The sequence below is a fragment of the Mustela lutreola genome, chromosome 6 (genome assembly GCF_030435805.1).
Source record: "Mustela lutreola isolate mMusLut2 chromosome 6, mMusLut2.pri, whole genome shotgun sequence".
Taxonomy (NCBI): domain Eukaryota; kingdom Metazoa; phylum Chordata; class Mammalia; order Carnivora; family Mustelidae; genus Mustela; species Mustela lutreola.
The window spans coordinates 148,508,317-148,527,006 of record NC_081295.1 but is presented as its reverse complement, the minus strand read 5'-3'; the positions used below and the strand labels follow the sequence as shown (position 1 = coordinate 148,527,006).

Here is an 18,690-nt window from a genome sequence, read left to right as displayed (position 1 = left end):
CCAGGGTGCCTGGGTGATTCAGGAGTCAAGCGGCTGCCCTTGGCTCAGGTTAGGATCTCAGGGTCCTCGGATTGGAGCCCCAAGGCCAGCTACTTGTTCACCAGGGAGTCTGCTTCTTCCTCTGCCTGCTGCTCCCCCCTCTCCTGACCTTGTGCTTGCCCTCTCTCTCTCTCTCTCTCTCAAATAAATAAAATCTTTAAAAATTTTAAAAGAAAATAAAATAGGGTGACCAGAGTTGGTCTCATGAGGAAGGTGACATTTGAATAAATACTTGTAGGAGTCATCAGCCATGGGGCTGTCTGGGAGAAGCAGATACAACCGTCGCCAGAGGAAACCACCGCTGCGGGGGTCCCAAGGCTGGGATGTGTCTGTAGTGTTCAAGGAACAGCCAGCGGACCAGTGGGGCTGGAAGGAATGGGAGGAAGGCATGGGGCAAGAGGTCGAAGAGGAAATAGTGGGGCGCAGGGGAGCAATTCACACAGGCTGTTGAAAGGACTCTGGCTTCTATCTCGAATGAAGTGGAAATCACCACAGAGTTTTGATTGGGGGGATGACATGATGTGATTTTTCTTTTCTAAGGATCACTCTGGCCGCTGTGCTGAGAATAGAAGGCCGGAGGGTTGGGGAGGGCGGGAGCAGGGAGATCCTGTTTGCAGCAGTGTGGATGAGAGACGGAAGCAGCTGGGGCCAGGGTGGCTGTAGGGGTGACTGTGAGAACTAGATTCCGGGAGGGATGTGGGCTGCCGGAGCGCAGAAGGAGTGAAGAATAACTCCTTGGTTTTTGACCTGAGCAACTAGGATGACGTGGTCACTTGAGAAGCAGACACTGAGAAGGAAAAGGTGTTGGGAGGAAGACCCGAAGTTCAAAACTGACACACTGTTGAGTCTGCCCTTAACCATGCTTTCCCAGGGGTCACAATTCACTGATATGGTCTGCAAAGTGGCTCCTGATGTCCTTAACTCCCCTCCCCACTCCCAAGCTCGGTCCCCTTCTGTTTTCCGTTCTTCAACTTGCCTTTGGTTGGAAGCATGTCCTTCCACCTCAGGTCAGGGCAACATGGGGTACAACGGTGCTGCTGCTCAGAAATAAGGATGGTGCCCTTGGTTCACAATCAGCAGGAGGTGAGCTCTGTGCCATTTCTCTCGTGGAGATGGCTTGTCTGAGTCATCCACTCTGACCAGCAGCAAATGTTTGTGACACAATTAGCCTGGATAATGGGTACACTCTGTGGTTGGTGGAAAGATTATTAATTTCCCAGGTCAATTACTCATTACATCCTGAAACTAGCTGGCCCACAGAGAGATTAAACCTTTGGACTTGGCTGCATCTGTACTGTATTTTACTTATTTATTTATTTAAAATTTTATTTATTTATTTGACAGACAGAGATCACAAGTAGACAAAGAGGCAGGCAGAGAGAGAAGGGGAAGCAGGCTCCCTGCTGAGCAGAGAGCCCAATCTGGGGCTCGATCCCAGGACCCTGGGATCATGACCTGAGCCAAAGGCAGAGGCTTTAACCCCCTGAGCCACCCAGGTGCCCCTGTACTGTATTTTAACTAATCAAAGTAATGGATGGAGACCTACTGTTAAATATGGCTGATTTGGGGGCAGACCCAATCATGTTGTAGGAGTGTGTGCTGATGATCTAGCTTGCTATTTTTAAAAAGATTTTATTTTTAAGTAGTCTCAACACCCAACATGGGGCTTGATCTCACAACCCTGAGATCAACAGGTGCACCCTCGACCAACTGAGCCAGCCAGGCGCCCCTCACATTTTTATGTCACAGCACTTGTCACATTATGAATGAACAGACAAATTAATGCTGTAATAATAATGAACCTTCTGAGACGTGAGATGTGATCTGGATAGTAGAAATAAACATATCTACCTAAGGTGGCAATAGTTTATCCTATTTTGATATGTTTTTTTAATTCATAAGTGAACAAAATTATCAGATATTTTCTTTCATGTCTTCTTCCTCTTTTTCTTGCATGGCATCCGTCTTGACCTTATCAAGCTTTTTTGTCCTTATTATCCATTAAAATATATCTCAAGCCCCTGATAAGGGCCAGTTATAATCCTAGCTATTCGGAATACATTAGTGGACAAGAAAGACTTCCTCTAGGTTTATAAGTAGTAAACTGGGCTCCTGGGTGGCTCAGTTGATTAAGCGACTGCCTTCAGCTCGGGTCATGATCCTGGAGTCCAGGGATCGAGTCCCGTGTCAGGCTCCCTGCTCAGCAGGGAGTCTGCTTCTCTCTCTGACCTCTCTCCTCTCATGCTCATTCTCTATCTCTCAAATAAATAAATAAAATCTTAAAAAAAAGATTAAAAAAATTGGTAAACTGATCATACAAATACACGTAATCAACACATCATACTATGAAAAAAAGGAATAAAGCAGTAAAAAGGAATGGGGTTGGTGCTGGGGAGTTTTATTAACGTGAAAAGGCTTGGGTGAGACTATTTGGCTGATTGAGATATATGACTGAGAATCTGGTTAATTCTGCTTGTTCTAGTCCGTTGCTCACAAGGTAGCAGCCGATCAGAGTGGAATATGAAATATCAATGAGAAGAAAACAGGAATTGGAAGGGGATAAAAGTTGCCACCACCACCCCCCACTCCACCCGACTGGCTAACCTGACTTCAGCTGCTCGTAAGCTACACTCATAAGCTCCAATTCACTTTCAGTGCCAGACACCCTTGACCTTGGCACGCAGTAGAGCACAGCACGCTTGCTACTGATGAGTATTATAGAATAGAATATGCGAGTTATAGTCCCACTTCCTTAACCACCTTGTGTTAACACTGGTGTGTTACCAATCGTCGTTATTTTCATTATTGAAGTACATTTGGTCAGCTCTAGGCCCTTCTGACTTCCAGTCCGTAGCATTACTTTATCATGTTAAATATACTCAGGGGTTGTTTTGGGGACGACCCTCAACATGCAAAATTAAAATGTGAATATATGTATCCTTACCACGGGGCAACATCATAAGATGCTGGTAAATTTACAGAGAGGGAAAACATGCAAACATTTCCCTTGGTTGGTTTTAGGAGATTTCTCTCTCCAACATCACACGTTCCCATTGCAAACTACAAAATGCAATTTCTGCAAATGAAAGGTTCTTTCTTTGGGATATTTCTTTCCTTCCTGCACATTCAATGCTCCTTCTAGAATAAAGATAGGGACAGGCTGAAGCCAAGAGCAGCTGAGCTAGACAGCCAATGGGACTTGTTCCTCCTCATCAGGAGGCCATGTTAGAAACCCCACAAAAGTCTGCATAAGACCTTGGTGGTGAGCATCTTCTGGAGACCAGTTTCAGGGGGACAAAGACTACGACTTATTGATTGCCTCCTATCGATTAGGCACTGTACTCTGCATTCCACCTCTCATTTAAAAAACACCACAAAAACTTGGAAAAGCTGGCATGATTATTCCTGTTTTGTGAATGAGGGAATAAGGTCAATAAATACTTAGCGACTCGCTCACAGTCATCTGGCTAGAAGTGGGATCTGAACACAGATATATATGGCGCTCAAAGCTTGTCATTAGGCATAACAAAAAAAGCACTGGCTTTGGAGTGGAACACATCTGGGTTTAAACCGCATCTTTCACACCAGTTGGGGTTAACTCCCTTCTGTGAGCCCCAGAATCCTTCTAGGAAAGGAGTAAGAAAGACTCATCCATGAAGCTCTGATGACGCCCGTATAAGACAGTGTGTGTAGAACATCGGACAGACCACAGAAGCCGAAACACGGGAGCTGCTGCCATTTTCACAGTCATCTGAACATTTTACGGACTTCAGACACCGAAGAAATGGTAGGTCACTGATGGCCCCACGGGATGGTGCGGCTCCGTTAAACCTCAGGACTGGTGAAAGGACAGAGTGCAGTGCCCACGAGACACAGTCAAGAGCTTCTAGGACAGGCCCCCTGGATGGGGTCTTCTCTTCTGGAGCCTCCCAGGAAATTGACTCTCGTGCGCCCGGTACCGACTCCACACGCTGGAGCACAGACGGGGCACCCTGACAATCTCGGGAGCACGGAGCAACAGTCATTGGGAGAAACCACCCAAGCTCAATGCCAGGCGTGACCGTACCACCTCTCAGCAGTTGGCGCCACGCCGGACTCTGAGAACTCCCTGCTGTCAGCGCTGATGGGTCGTTACTGTCTTGCTGATTCTCTTTAAGATGATTTCTCTCATGGCCTTCGGTTTTATAAATTTTAGAATTAATGTCATTTCTAGACTTTTTGGCACCTGTATTTTTCTGTGTTTGCAGGAGTGGGCCATGGGCAGAGGATGGAGGTCCACCTCCAGGGGCTGAAGGCCCCGTTTGCTTTGGACCCATTGGACAGTGGAGTTCCCACACGCCGCTGGCACCAGAGTCAGTCTTGGATTTTAGTCCTGACTCCACCCCTTCTTAAGCTAGTGACACTTCTGGAAGGTATAATTTGAGACCAACTGCACTAACTCGGAGTGCAAACTCCGATGACCAACATGAGTTACTCTTTAGTGAGATGCCACCGAGTGACCCGTACTATGGCTTCTGCCTTGATAGAGGCTCATTCTCGTAATGACTTTGAAGCGAAGTACTATTATCCCATGTTTCAGCAGTCAAGACTGACCGAGGCACACTTCATATTTTATCTCTGAAGTTAATGTTGGCCAGTATCAAGAACGATTTTTAAAAAAGGGAATGAAATTCACTGAACAATTACCAGTAATTGCCTCAAAGACCACATTCCCACCACCGTTCTGTTAACAGCGGTGAGACGGTGCCTTGAATGCAGAGTCACACGCAGTGAGATGTGGTCCATGGTGGGGTTGGGGAGGAGGGGGTCTGAGGCAGGTGGGACAATCCAGAAGGGCCATGTTTGCTTGTTCTTTAAGAAAGAGAAGAGGGGCACCTGGGCGGCTCAGGCCATGATCTCAGGGTCCTGAGGGCATGGGGCTTCCTGCTCAGCGGGGAGCCTGCTTCCTCCTCTCTCTGCCTGCCTCTCTGCCTACTTGTGATCTCTGTCTGTCAAATAAATAAATAAATAAATCTTAAAAAAAAAAAAAAAAAGGAGAAGAAATGGGAGGGGTGAAGGCATTCCAAAGACTGGGAGAACAGCAGGCAAAAGCAAACAAGCCCAAAAAACAAAACAACCCCTCCCCAAAACCAAAAACAGAGGCATTCAAAGACACAGTGTGCAGGGAACAGCAAATTTTCCAAGGTGGCATGGAACACAAATCGAGTGGGGGAGTTGGGGTGATGAGGCTGTCCAGCCACACAAGGAGGGATCTGCTCCTGGGGAGCCCTACATGGGGTGCTGAGAAATGCGGATTTTGTGAGGACCTTGGGAGGATTTTAGGCAAAGCAGGTCCCCAACAGGAAGCTCGGAATAACCGACCTGACAGGGAGGAGAGGTTCAGAGCAAGACTGGGGGTGGTGAGGGCAGAGCCAAGGCAGACGCAGCACGGCCAGTAGGGGGCGCTTATAAGGTACTGATAAGGGACGGAGAAAGGCAGGAGCTGGGGCCACCAGGAGAAGGGGACACATCTGAGACGAATGTCAGACAGGATGGATTCTGTCTCTTTTCTGCCATCTCGGAAGCAGCCGGCACACAGTAGGCGCTCAATTACTGAGCTGACGGATGAGATGAAACGAGAAGTGGGGCCGGAGGGAGAATGGAGGCGGCTTCCGAGGCTCCCTCCTGGGGGATGCTATTTAAAACCGCAGCTGCCTCCAGCTGATCAAATCAAGGGAAACTGCTGGATCCCATGAGCACCACAGACACGGCACCCTCTGTCCACAGCAGCGCATCCTGCAAGTCAGACGTGACCATGACAATATGGCCCATAAGGCCTTCCAGACACGCTGGGCTTTCTGCACAACCCGGAATGAGAATTCAAGCCCATCTTGCCTGAAACCTAAGGGGCAGAGTGACTTGAGCTAACCTCTGGGTTATGGTCAAGAGTTGATAAGGGAAAATATTTTTAGATCCCGAGCCTTTCATCTTCCCATGTGATGGAATTTGGGATCTTTTTTTTTTCTTTTTTAAGATTTTATTTATTTATTAGAGAGAGAGAGAGAGCAAGAGCACAAGCGGAGGGGGAGGGGCAGAAGGAAAGGGAGAAACAGACTCCCCGCTGAACAGGGAGCCTGACTCAGGGCTCGATCCCAGGACCCTGGGGTCATGACCTGAGCTGAAGGCAGATGTTCAACTGCCTGAGGCCCCCAGGTACCCCCTCAATTAGGGATCTTTTATAAGCAGTCTATGGTGTTTTTATGATATCCTTGGCCATGCTCAAATATTATGTTATTTACTTAGATTTCTCACCTGAAGAAATCTGAATTACAAACACTCACACATTCCTAGAGTTTTACTTCTTATTGTTTTGTAGGGTTTTTTTGTTGTTGTTTGTTTGTTGTTGTTTGTTTGTTTTTGCTTCTTAGAACATGTTTGGCCATAAACACGGCACATCGCTGTAAGAGGAGGAATTTTATGTTCTCAGAACTGGTACGCTCTACTTCTACTCCCTCACTCTCTGAGCGGTGTGGCACTGTGGATGGTGGCAAGATGCGGAGCTCACTCTCCCCCATCCCTTCTTCCTTTCTCCTCCTTCATTGCCAGAAGCCCTGCACTACAACAGAAGAGCCTGTCATGGAGGTGGGGTTTGTGGGCTACTTCAATAGAAGGTTCTAGAAGTCTCCGATTCCTGACAGTGAAGAGAAAGAGCATTTGGAACAGGGAATAGGAGGCAAGACTGGGGAGACATGGCTGTCTCCTATTGTTCTTTCAAAATACATATGCTTTTTGGAAAAGTATGACTTTGTTAATAATTATTAGCCCCTTGGGGCATCCGGGTGGGTCAGTCGGGGAGGCATCTGACCCTTGATTTCGGCTCAGGGCATGATCTCAGGGTCCGGAGATCAAGCCCCGAGTCGGGCTCTACTCTCAGCATGACGCTGGCTTGAGATTCTCTCTCTCGCAAATAAATAAATAAAATCTTTTAAAAAAGTAATTACTAACCCTCTTAGTTATCAATTAGCCCTTTTTCAGGGTTCCTGCAAATCAACCAAGAGCAATGAAAGGGTTGACAAGAAAAGAGGACAAGCAGACGGGAGGTGGGAGCTTCCTGGCGGGAAAAGGGTAATGATGGGAGCTGAGAGACTGAGACCCACACTCACTGTTCCTGCTGTACCCGGGGCTAGCCCTGGGCCCAGTTCTCACGACCAGCTCCCTTGCCGTCTTGGGCCAGAGTGCCCCTGGCTATCAAGCCTGGCTGGGGGAAGCTGGTGGCACTGGTGACCAGAAACCTGTGCCCTAGGCTGGTAAAAGCCTCATCGATCACTGCAGGTCTCTGGCAAGTTCTGTGATAGGACATCTGTGGGCTCTGGTGTCTCCATCTATGGATGGTGTGTAACACGACTGTGCATGTGCTCCGGCGGGACATTACACAAACTAAGAGGTGATAAAAGCATTCTGAGATCCTTGAATTGAAAGGTTCTTTCTCCACAGCCACATAGCACGCCATCAGTATTTATGCCGTTTATATTAGGACTCGGGAAGGGGAGTTCCTCAGGATTGGGAAATCTGTGTATTTTACTATTTCTATTTGCTGTTCTACTTCTCTCCAACTCTTTCCCTGCTGAACTCCTCCACAAAACGGGTACTGTCCCTGCTGTATCTGCGCTCTCACGGTGAGCAGAGATATGGGACAATAGCATTTGGTCTTGCATTTTTGATTCATTTAGAAGAATCTTCACACTAGAAAATCAGAAAGAATGATTTTCAAAGGCAGCGAAAGAAAGCTGGTTTTGGTTAAGAACCGTGTGTGTCCTGGGGCACCTGGGTGGCTTAGCTGGTTAACAGTCCTACTCATGAGGGGACCTGGGTGGCTCAGTCTGTTAGGCGTCTGCTTTCAGCTCAGGTCATGATTCCAGGGTCCTGGGATCGAGTCCCGCATCGGGCTCCCAGTTCAGCAGGGAGTCTGCTTCTCCCTCTGTCTTCTCTCCTCTGCTCATGTTCATGCTCTTTCTCTCTCTCTCTCTCTCAAATAAATAAAACCTTAAAAAAAAAAAAAAAAAGCCAGTCTGACTCATGATCTTAGCTCAGGTCTGAATCTCGGGGTCATGAGTTCAAGCCCCACACTGGGCTCCACGCTAGACATGGAGCCTATTAAAAAAAAATGTCCAAGCAAAGAAACAAACAAACAAAAGAACAGTCTGTGTCCAGAGAAACAATGGGGACGTGGATCCTGAGACAATGACATAATCTTCCTTCCCCTGTACTAGGGAAAACCCCAGGCGTCTACAGGCAGCTGGGGTGGTCTTAGAACCACTTGCCTACTGAGTTTTCTGACTCAAAAGGCAATTCTCCGGTACTGTTACGGTCAGACCTCCTGGTCAGGCACCTGTGTGTTGCATGCGTGGGACCTAGTTCCCCATAACGCTACCCCCACACGTGACGGATACTTACAAAACACACCCTCAGCCCCATATGTATTCTGTTCAGTTTTCCCATTGGTAAAGCACCTGGGAACATGTTAGATCCAGATAAAAAGCAAGGTGTTTACAAACTAGTAAAGAAATATGATATTTATCCTGTCAGCTGAAATGAGCCTGACAGATGTATTTTTGGTTAAAATTAAAATTGTGAGCCGGATCACATTACCCCCGGCGAGGCCGCCAGATGCACAGTGTGTGTCTGACAAAGAGGCAGCCCGTGGTCATTTGAGCCAGGCTGAGGGTTCCAACAATTCAGACAGAGGGAGCTCATTACCAGGGCTTGCCTGAGAGGGAGGGGTCGAATGCACGGGAGCCGACTCTTGGACGTGCTACAGAAAGGATTCTCTTCTACCGTTCCCTGCCCACCACCATCTTCACTGTCAGGGCAGAGTTCTGGGAAGAAAACAAATGCATCATGCTCTTGGATCTGGGTTTGCAAAAATGGTACTTGTCTCGGACGAGCAGACGATCTATGTCCCCAGGGACATAAACACGGAAACGGTCAGTTCCTCCTACTGGACTCACGAGACTTCTCTTCCCACAACTCCAAATAAGAGTGACTTGTATGTGTCCGGACGGCACAGAGGGGAGACACAGGAGAGAACCCAGAGGGTGACAGTCTAGGGCAAGCGCCTCTGGTTCTTTCCAGGGTCCCCTTGTCCATAGTTAATGAGCCTGGCCCACTTCTCTTACTGACCAATGAGCTGGTGGTTCCTGAAACATGAAATGTACAGGAAAGATCTCTAACCTGCTTGGAGGGGTGGCCTTCTTGAGGGTTTCGAGCTCCAGGGCCAAGAGCTGGGGATGTGACAAAGGCTATATCAGAGGGCCCCAGCGTTCCACGCAGGCTTGAATTTCCATCTTTCCATGCCCTCCCATTACGGAGTAGTATTTGGTTCTTCCACACAGAAGCCCAAGCCTAACCATATCCATGGTAATGATGAATCCCAGTCAAACTGGATCTTTTATCTCTGCCTTATCTGCACGACAGGGAGCAGGTCTGCTGTGGGCTGTGTCTCCGTGGGGTGTGGCCACCAGCACAGCAGCGGGATCTTTCCTGCACATTTCCAAGTGTTTCATGTGTACACATAACATCTTAGAGGAGTCATAAAGATTCTTACAGAACCGTCCAGAAAAATTGGAAAAGAAACCATGGAGGGGGGAAAAAATGAAAGAGCTGCTTACTAAGTACCCTGCACTCTCGACAAGGAATTTTGGGGATGGTAGCATCCCCCACCCCAATAAAATGATTTAAAATAGAGAAACAAGATACAACCACTGCAATATAACAGGCTTCATAAATAATAAGTAAGTCAAACAGATAGAATTCACCGATTAGCAGCCTGAGTCCTACGTAACAGTTTAAAGGGGGACCTGGGGCCATCCACCTAAAGACGTCTGAGTGAGCCAATGACAACAGCCACCGAGAGGCAGAAGATACAGTTGTTACTACAAAGGGATCAGGAGCGATACGAAGCTCGGCAAAACTTGGAAATCTTATAAATGAATAAAAACCCAAAGAGGAGCACTGGCACAGCCCCAGTGGTGAGTGTTACCACCTGACATGCTGGAACAATGGGCCCACGTCACGCCTGCATTACACAGACGGTAACAAGGGAGCCGTACCTACCAACCTGGTGTTAACCACTGAACTGTCTCCTCTACATTCAGATGTTGAAGTCCTAACCATGAGTACCACAGCACATGACCGTATCTGGAAGCAGGGGTGTTGCTGATGTAACTGGTTAAGACGAGGTCACATTGGAGTAGGGTGGGCTCCTAATCCGTTCTGACTGGGGTCCTCATGAGAAGGGGAAATTTGGATACTGGGAGACACACATCCTGGGAGAATGCCATGTGAACACGAAGACATCGAGGGGAAGTGTCGACTAGCTAAGGAGGTCTGGCGAAGACCCTTCCCTAGTGTGGCTCTGCTGACATCTTGATTCTGGACTTCTAGCCTCCAGGACTGTGAGACAATAAATTCCTGCTCTTTAAGCCACTCAGTCTGTGGTATTTGTTACGGCTGCCCTAGCCGACTCACACCTAGAAGATCGGAGAGAGAGAATTTCAAGCTTTGAAGAACAGGCCCACAGTGAAGTCAGGAGAGGACGGAATGAGCACAAAATTAGGAACAGAGATAACAAAATTTCCTGACTGGAAAGACCTTTGGCATGGATATGATGAGAATCCAGACAGATCTGCTCAGTCGTGAGTGACCTGCTGTGCCCAAATTTCCCTTCACAGGCTTGCCTATCAATTAAAAAAATATATGAAGACGAAGGCAAAGTATCAGAGTGACCACAAATAAGGAAATTAGTACTTAACGCTGTAAGGATAACAAGCAATTCGATTTCTCTCCTTAGACTTTGAATAGACCTGGGTGGAGAAACTATGACAAAGCCGAGAAAAAATACTTGACCAGGGTCACCTTGCTCTTTGAGGGCAGAAGAGAATATTTTAAGATTTCATGGACTTGAAACAATTGGTCACCTAAAAATAGAAACAGTGGGTCACAAAGACTCATACCCATTATGTCACTGCAGGGGATAATTAAGGCTAGACAGAGATTTAAAGATCTCTTTGAGAAACAAATGAACTGGAGTATTAAGCAAGAATTAATTAATACTCCTTTCACTAATAATGAAAACATTTGGTAAGTTAGCAAATACATTCTTGGAGCAATCAGGTATTAGCAGAACCTCAAAAGGATCTCAGATAATAACTACAAAGTAGGAGGGGGAACAAAAAGTCTCCTTCTGATTCCTAAAAGGGAATCAAAGTTTATTTAGTTAATAGTAGAAATAAATAGAAGCAATTAAAATGGTTTCTCTGAAATGCATTAATGTTAAGATGTTCACAAACAGACCACTTAAGGTTAGCCTTTGGCCGAGCTCAAAAAGAAACAAAGAATGTAAAATCCATGATAGAAAATGAAGCAATGAAAAGAGAAAGCAGTAAATGACCACAATAAAAGACAAAGTGACTTGGGCTTAAGGATACATCATGTCTCAAAGATAAATATGAACAGCCTGAACTTGCTTATAAAAACAAAAAATGAGATAAAAAAATAAAATTGAGCAATCTGTTGCTGAAAAGAAATATATTTAGCACCAAGTCATTTTGATCAATGGGGTGCGGGGGGACGGTCTGAGATTTAACCCACTTAACCACAAGAGCAGAGATACTCTGGGCTTTTCCATTCGTTAGATGCAGTTTCATGCACTCAAATCCTGCCTATCTTGCAAGACTGGATCCAAGGGCCCCTTCTCCAGGACCCCACCCCTAGGGAGTGCTCAAGTCTGCTACTGAGGGGCCCCATCAGCTCAGCATTGATTACAGTGCATCACATCAGACGGATCTTTGGCTTTCATGAGACCTTGAGCTCCTGGAGAAAGACACTCTTGGTGTCTGTAAGTAGAGCAGTCAAATGATGGAAACATAAATGAATCAGGAAGAGAAAGATGGACTTTTGGGGCCTCTCACTGCTTTAACACAGACATGAAAGTATACTGTTCTGGAGAATTTTGGTTTCCCAGTGTGAAGGGGGTATTACATTTGTTCAGGAAAAGGGCTTGGGGAGGGGAGGCGACTCAGATGCTGAAACAGTAAGTTGCAAGGGGCCCCGAATGAGTCCTATGGGGTTGACTGCAATCTACGGGATTGACTATTTCTTTCCTGTGTGTTGGCTTTGTCACAGTACCTACAATGAGAGAGTGGGGCACAGACAGGGAGACTAGCTCGGACAGTCCATTCCTATAGTGTGTGTCAGTGAGCAACGGCATTTCTCTCCTCTGTCCTTTATTCACAACTGTTTAAAGAGCAAGCTTGGAATACATTTATATTAAAAATTTTAAACCCTCTTCTCTGCACCTGCACCACCTCCCCCCTCCCCACCCCTCCCATCCTTTCTTCCTCTCTGCACTGGGGCAATGGGAAAGGAGCAAAGGTTTCAGATCCTGTAGACTCTTGTGGTCAGGGTATTGTCATAGGGTAGACGTGGGGGCTGAAGGAAAAGAAGAGTCCAAGGAGCTAGGAATTTCGAGTTCAAACGACAGATGGTTCATGGTTCTATCATTTGAGAGAAAGAACTGCGGTGGGGCACAGTTTGGTTAAAGTGTGTATGTGTGGTTCTGGACTGGGTGCACTGAGGTCCACATGCAGCATCCAGGCCCGGAGTTAAGGATTAAGGGCCCAAGTCTGGAGGTGCCAAGTCTGGTGCCATTACCACAGAGGTGATGGGTACCACCATGGAAACTGACAGTACTGATCAGGGCAAGAGTAGGTTCTAGAAAATCCTCTTCTGATGATGAAGAATGAAATCTTGTGGGAATACATGCAATTCAGAGGTAGAGTTAGAAAGAGAAGTCAGAAAAGAACTTAAACAAAGTAGACCACTTACAAAGAATAGAGTTTCATCTGTGAGGGAAGAAAGTACTTTGAGGAAGGTGATGGCCAGTGGTAAAATTTCCTCCAGGAAGTTGAATGGACTGAAGACAATCAGGAAGATACCAGGGCACTGAGAGTCTTTTTTTGGTAAAATGATAAGGAGGGAAGACAGATGTCAGGAGACTGAAGAGTGACAGGGAAGTGAGGACACGAAATCAGGGAGCACAGAGTTCCCAAGAAGTTTGGCGACAAAGGGAAGGAAAGAGATGGTTTAGGTGGTCCAGGATTTTGGCAGGTTTTTTTGTTTGCTTGTTTTAAAGGAGAAAGAATCCTGATTTGATTTGTAGACCAAACAGAAGGAGCCAGTAGGGAGAAGGAGGGAATGACTGATTAGATAAGCTTCCAGAGAAATTAGGAGGTGGTCACACAGATGGGGTACTTATGATGTTACCAGATTAAAAAGAGGATTCTGAACAAAAATGAGAGGTTGCCATAGGATTGCCACAGACACAACCTACCTAAAATAGTTAATGTTTATGTCCTTAAGGAACATAAAAAAAGTATGTAAGAGAAGTCGGTGGCGGGGGGGGGGGGACAAGGAGAAATAAATGAATGAGTAATTGCATAAACAAACTATATTCAGGACATGCCTGGACAAAGGATAGAGACAAAATCAAAATTTGCAAAAGTTAAGGAAAAACTAACAGACCTAGGAAACAACCTAAATGACAGAATTAAAAATATTTTTTTCACTTAAAGCAGATGTCTCCCGCCACTTGTTAAATAAGGGAGAGAAGTCACTTTTAATAAACACATGCCTACTGAATCTTCAATTAGAAAAATTTTTCTTAGCAATAATATCAATAAAGAAGCAAGCCACAGCCCAACCCCTGTGTGCTTACATTTCTTCTATTTTAATTTTTTATTATTTTTTTCCTGTCCCTACATTTCTTCTAGAACCTGATTCCTTAAATTTTTTTTTTTTTGTCCCAATTCTTCAGGATTTCTCCCCATGCTTGGCTGAGGGCACTGGGTGGTGTTTGCTCTTTTTAAAGGCTGATCTGTTTGATGGTCTTCTCTAGTCAATCTTCTTTAAAAATGTAAATTATGTTTTATATACATGGGCTCAGATTTCTTTCTCAAATCAAAAAAGGAAGATACAGATCATAACAGATCTTTTGGTTATGATTAACCAAAAGTAACTCAAAAATAGAATGCCTAATCAAATCATGTCATATATAATTAATACAGAATGTCTACTATAATGACAAATACATAGATTAGGGTGATAAGAGAAAATGTAAATTTTTAGTTATGTTATATACAAAGAGCAAAAAAAGTACTTTGACACAGAACTGAGGAGAATGTCAAGTGCTGTTAAGTCCTTACAGCATGGTGTTTGAAAATTGACAGGTTCTAGAAAAAGTCAGCAAAAGTACTCTTTTTAAGTGGAAGAAATCGATCTCTAGGTCCCATCAATAGTAAAATAAATGTTCCACTTAGACAATCCAAACAAGATTAAAACCACATAAAGCATCTCAGAGCAACTGAAAAGCTCACTGGTGAAATTTGTAGTGATATCTACTGGGAAAACCATATAAGCCAGTTATCTTGATGTTCAGGTCGGAAGAATAAAATTTAATTAGCATTTAAAGAAACAAAACAAAACAAAACAAAAATAAAACAAACCAAAGAGAGATTGGGATGATACAGTCATGCTCAGAACTGGAAAACCTTGGCTTTCTACTTTTTGGCTCTCACTGAAGGATACCAGACAAGTAATATCATTCTGTGTTTTATTCCTTATCTACATGGGAATAAGTGTATTTGTTCATAACCAATCCACAGGCAGGGATAATCACACTAAGGCCTTTCACGATGGTCTTGATGAGTGTGAATCTCCTTTTTACTAGAAAACACACCTTCCATAAATATGGAAAGAAAAATCTGTAAAAAGTGACTAGGGTTGACTTTCTATGTATTTTTTCCACAAACACAAAGATAAGAGAAGGCTCTCAGAAAGGAAGGTTTTAAAGCTCTGAATATCCAGGGCCTGGGTAGTTTTACGTGGTTTACTCACTCTGCCCTACAGAACACCTACTATCGGCACTGGGCACTGGGAGCCGGGGGTGGTCATTGCTCAGAACCCCCCGATAATCACATGCTACTATCTTAGACCCTCCCTGGGACTAAGCGATTACTCACTACCTATATCAACAATGAAACAGATTTTGCGCCAGGGACAACGTAAGAACATGAAGACTCCACGAATATAGGGAAAACCACTAAGTGGGGGGTAACCCGACTCAAAATAAAGACATTAAAAACAAATCAAAGGAAGTTAAAGGGTTTCGATGACACCTTGGAACAGCACAGGTGGCCCCATATCTTACAGCTCCACCCCTGCCTTCTTATTGAGTAACACCAACGATTTCCTTCCCCCCATGTTGGAGGCTACAGATGGTAGACAAAGGTACAAAGAAGAAAATGAGAGCCAAGTGGTTCAGAGGCATCATGGGCTACAAAGTTCTAAGGTGTACAGCCACATGCTCAGCTCCCAGCTCCATCCCCAGCTTTTAACTGATCAACCACAGGGATATTGTTCTTTCTCTCTCCTCTTTCTTCACGTCCGTCCCATTGCTCTTCTTGGACTCCTTTCCCACCTTAAATCTTTTTCTCTTTTATAGAAAGTTTTTGAAGATTTTATTTATTTATTTGGAGCACATGAGCAGAGGGAGAAGCAGACTCCCCACAGAGCAGGGAGCCTGATGGGGGACTCACATGGGATCATAACATGAGCTGAAGGCAGATGCTTAACCGACTGAGCCACCCAGGTGCCTCCCCCTGCTTCAATCTGGGGAGATGGAAGAACAAGGAAAAGTTGACTGAGAAAACCAGGGTCCGAAGAATGGTCCCAAATGGATTTCTTGGTAAGCTCTCTGAAGGCTGTGATTCTTTGTTTGCTATTTTTGAAAAGGAAACTTCAATCTCAAGGATCGTCCTAGAGAATTACAGAAGGTTTCTGCATGTCTTTGGGCCAGAGAAATGCTGTCAAGAAAGGAAAAGAAAAGGCAAGACCTTTCATTTTCCCACACAATGTCCTTTAAAGATGTGGATTATCCAGCATATTTCTACCAAAAAAGCAAGACCCTCCAAATTCTATAAAGTCAAGCAAGATCATTACTGATGAATCTCTACTACAGCTACCGTCAATTTCAGATAGGTAAGTTATGATATGGACTTTTTTATGAGCTGTCTATGCAGTTAGAATTCATTTGGGACTTGTAATTAAAGTGAACAGTAGGGGCGCCTGGGTGGCTCAGTGGGTTAAGCCGCTGCCTTCGGCTCAGGTCATGATCTCAGGGTCCTGGGATCGAGTCCCACATCGGGCTCTCTGCTCAGCAGTGAGCCTGCTTCCTCCTCTCTCTCTCTGCCTGCCTCTCTGCCTACTTGTGATCTCTCTCTGTCAAATAAATAAATAAAATCTTTAAAAAAAAAAAAAAAAATAAAGTGAACAGTATATTTATGACCACTCGACAGGACTTGGAGCCACATTTTCCCATTTTAAATAATTCTAATGTTTTAGTTGTATCTGGGCTTTTATGATGTACAGTTTGTCCTGTCTGTGGTTTATTTGCTGTCAAGTTTGTAAAATATGAAGTTGCAAATGATATCCCTGTTCCTATGGGAAAACAGAATCCAATTTATGACCTTCCAAGAGGAATCCTGCACACAGTCTACCATAGGCTGTCCAGCCAAAGAAAATGATGGGACTCCTGTTGTCCGAATCACTTAAATCCAATTTGTGGGACGTTTAGCCCATTATTCTGTAGAGAGAATCCTTCGGGGCAGAGATAGGATAAAGCTGGAAATTCTGCACTGCAGCCTTTGGTTCCAAATGCATCGTGACCAGCTTCAGAGGGCTGACCGTGGACACTTAGGACAACTTCACAGCCTCAAGAAAGGACCGTTTTTCACAATTACATGAAAACTCTGAACTGAGAAGTAGCCATCTAATTGGAACATTTTTCACCAGCATTTAAATATCAGGCCAGCTGGATCTCCACAGCCTCTGTGAATTTAATCAGCTCATTCTTCCCAGAACCTATATTCTAGAATCATTGAATGCCTCAGCTACATCTGTCACCCAAATCTGGTTGTGATCATTTCTTGTCATTAAATGCTCCACACAACCCAAGAATGAACCACTCTGTGGTAGGCCTCAAAGGCACTCATTTTGTGAAAGGGTAGATAAAGGAAGTGGTTATTTTTGAAATAAAATGCCTTACCAACACCGTATCACCTGCTCTTTCTCTAACTTACGTTCCCCAAAAATCCGTTAGGAATACTTTTTTCAAGGCTAATTCTACATGGTTGACCCATGACTTATATTTTCCCAGTTATACCCTTCAGTGGTATCTCAATCCCCACCGAACAGACCTCCACATATCCAGCTCTTTTTGGGCCTCCCTTTTGAGCAAATTAGACCTCAAATAAAATATGGTTAGGACTGGGTGCCCGGGTGGCTCAGTGGGTTAAGCCTCTGCTTTCAGCTCAAGTCATGATCCCAGGGTCCTGGGATCTAGTCCCATGTTGGGATCTCTGCTCAGTGGGGAGCCTGCTTCTCTCTTTCTCTCTGCCTGCCGCTCCCCCTGCTTGTGCTCTCTCTCTCTCTCTCAACTAAGTAAATAAAATCTTTAAAAATTATATATAGTTAGGACCACACTTCGTCCTAAAAGCAAAGAGACATCAACTCTAAAGATTTCTGAAGCTCTTATTTGTTGAGGGGATGGAAGATATGCATAAAAAATAACAGGGGAATGTTTCTGAAAAAATAGAAAGTATGAAGTTCCCTGTGCTTTGACAGAAACTAGTCTACAGGCGCTCAGGAAGTTGCAAGCTATGAAGAGACCATCAGAAGGGATAGTTAGGGATGCCTGGGTGGCTCAGTCGGTTAAGCCACTGCCTTCGGCTCTCATGATCCCAGGGTCCTGGGATCGAGTCCCGCATCGGGTTCCCTGCTCAGCCTCTTTCTGCCTCTACCTGCCTCTCTGCCCGCTTGTGCTCTCTCTCTCTCTGACAAATAAATAAATAAAATATTAAAAAAAAAAAAAAAGAAGAAGACATAGTAAGTATCTTCATAGAGGAGAGTGGGCAGGGAACCTGGAATGGTGGTCGTAGTGGGGTCAGGAATGTGGTAACAGCTGAGACCTGCGTGAATGACAGGAATCCGTGAATCAGGACAAACAGCAGCACTCACAACGAGCTTTTCCAAAATACATTTTCACATATGAAATGAGCTGATGGTAGGTACAGAAGTGCCAAATGCTATGATGGCTAGATAGCTGGTATTCAGTAAATGTTGGGCTAAAAAAAAAAAAGGTCCCAAAGAAATAAAAATGAAAGAAGGCCCAAGTATGTTCGGTGAATGGGCCGTAATGAAGATCCGAAGCAACTACTCACAGGCCACCTGATGGAGTAAGTGATTCAGGATGCGAACACACGGGTTCTCGCAGCAGCCAAGCTGCCAAAACCTGACAAGAACGTCTTCTTCGTGTTTAACTTATAAAAAGAAATAATCATTTAAGAAGAAGTACATTCTTTTTTTTTTTTTTAAAGATTTTATTTATTTGAGAGAGAGCATGAGTAAGGGGAGGGGACGGAGGGAAGCAGGCTCTCCGTACAGCAGGGAACCCGATGCGGGGCTCGATCCCAGGACCCTGGGATCATGACCTGAGCCAAAAGCAGACACTTACCCAAAAGAGCCCCCCAGGCGCCCTGGAAGAAGTACATTCTCTAG

At 45.1% G+C, this 18,690-nt stretch overlaps 1 protein-coding gene across 2 annotated transcripts in view; it reads right to left on the bottom strand.

The window, feature by feature from the left end:
- Positions 1 to 18,690, bottom strand: part of CAP2 (cyclase associated actin cytoskeleton regulatory protein 2) — a 132,728-nt gene that overhangs the window by 49,188 nt on the left and 64,850 nt on the right. The window lies entirely within an intron of this gene.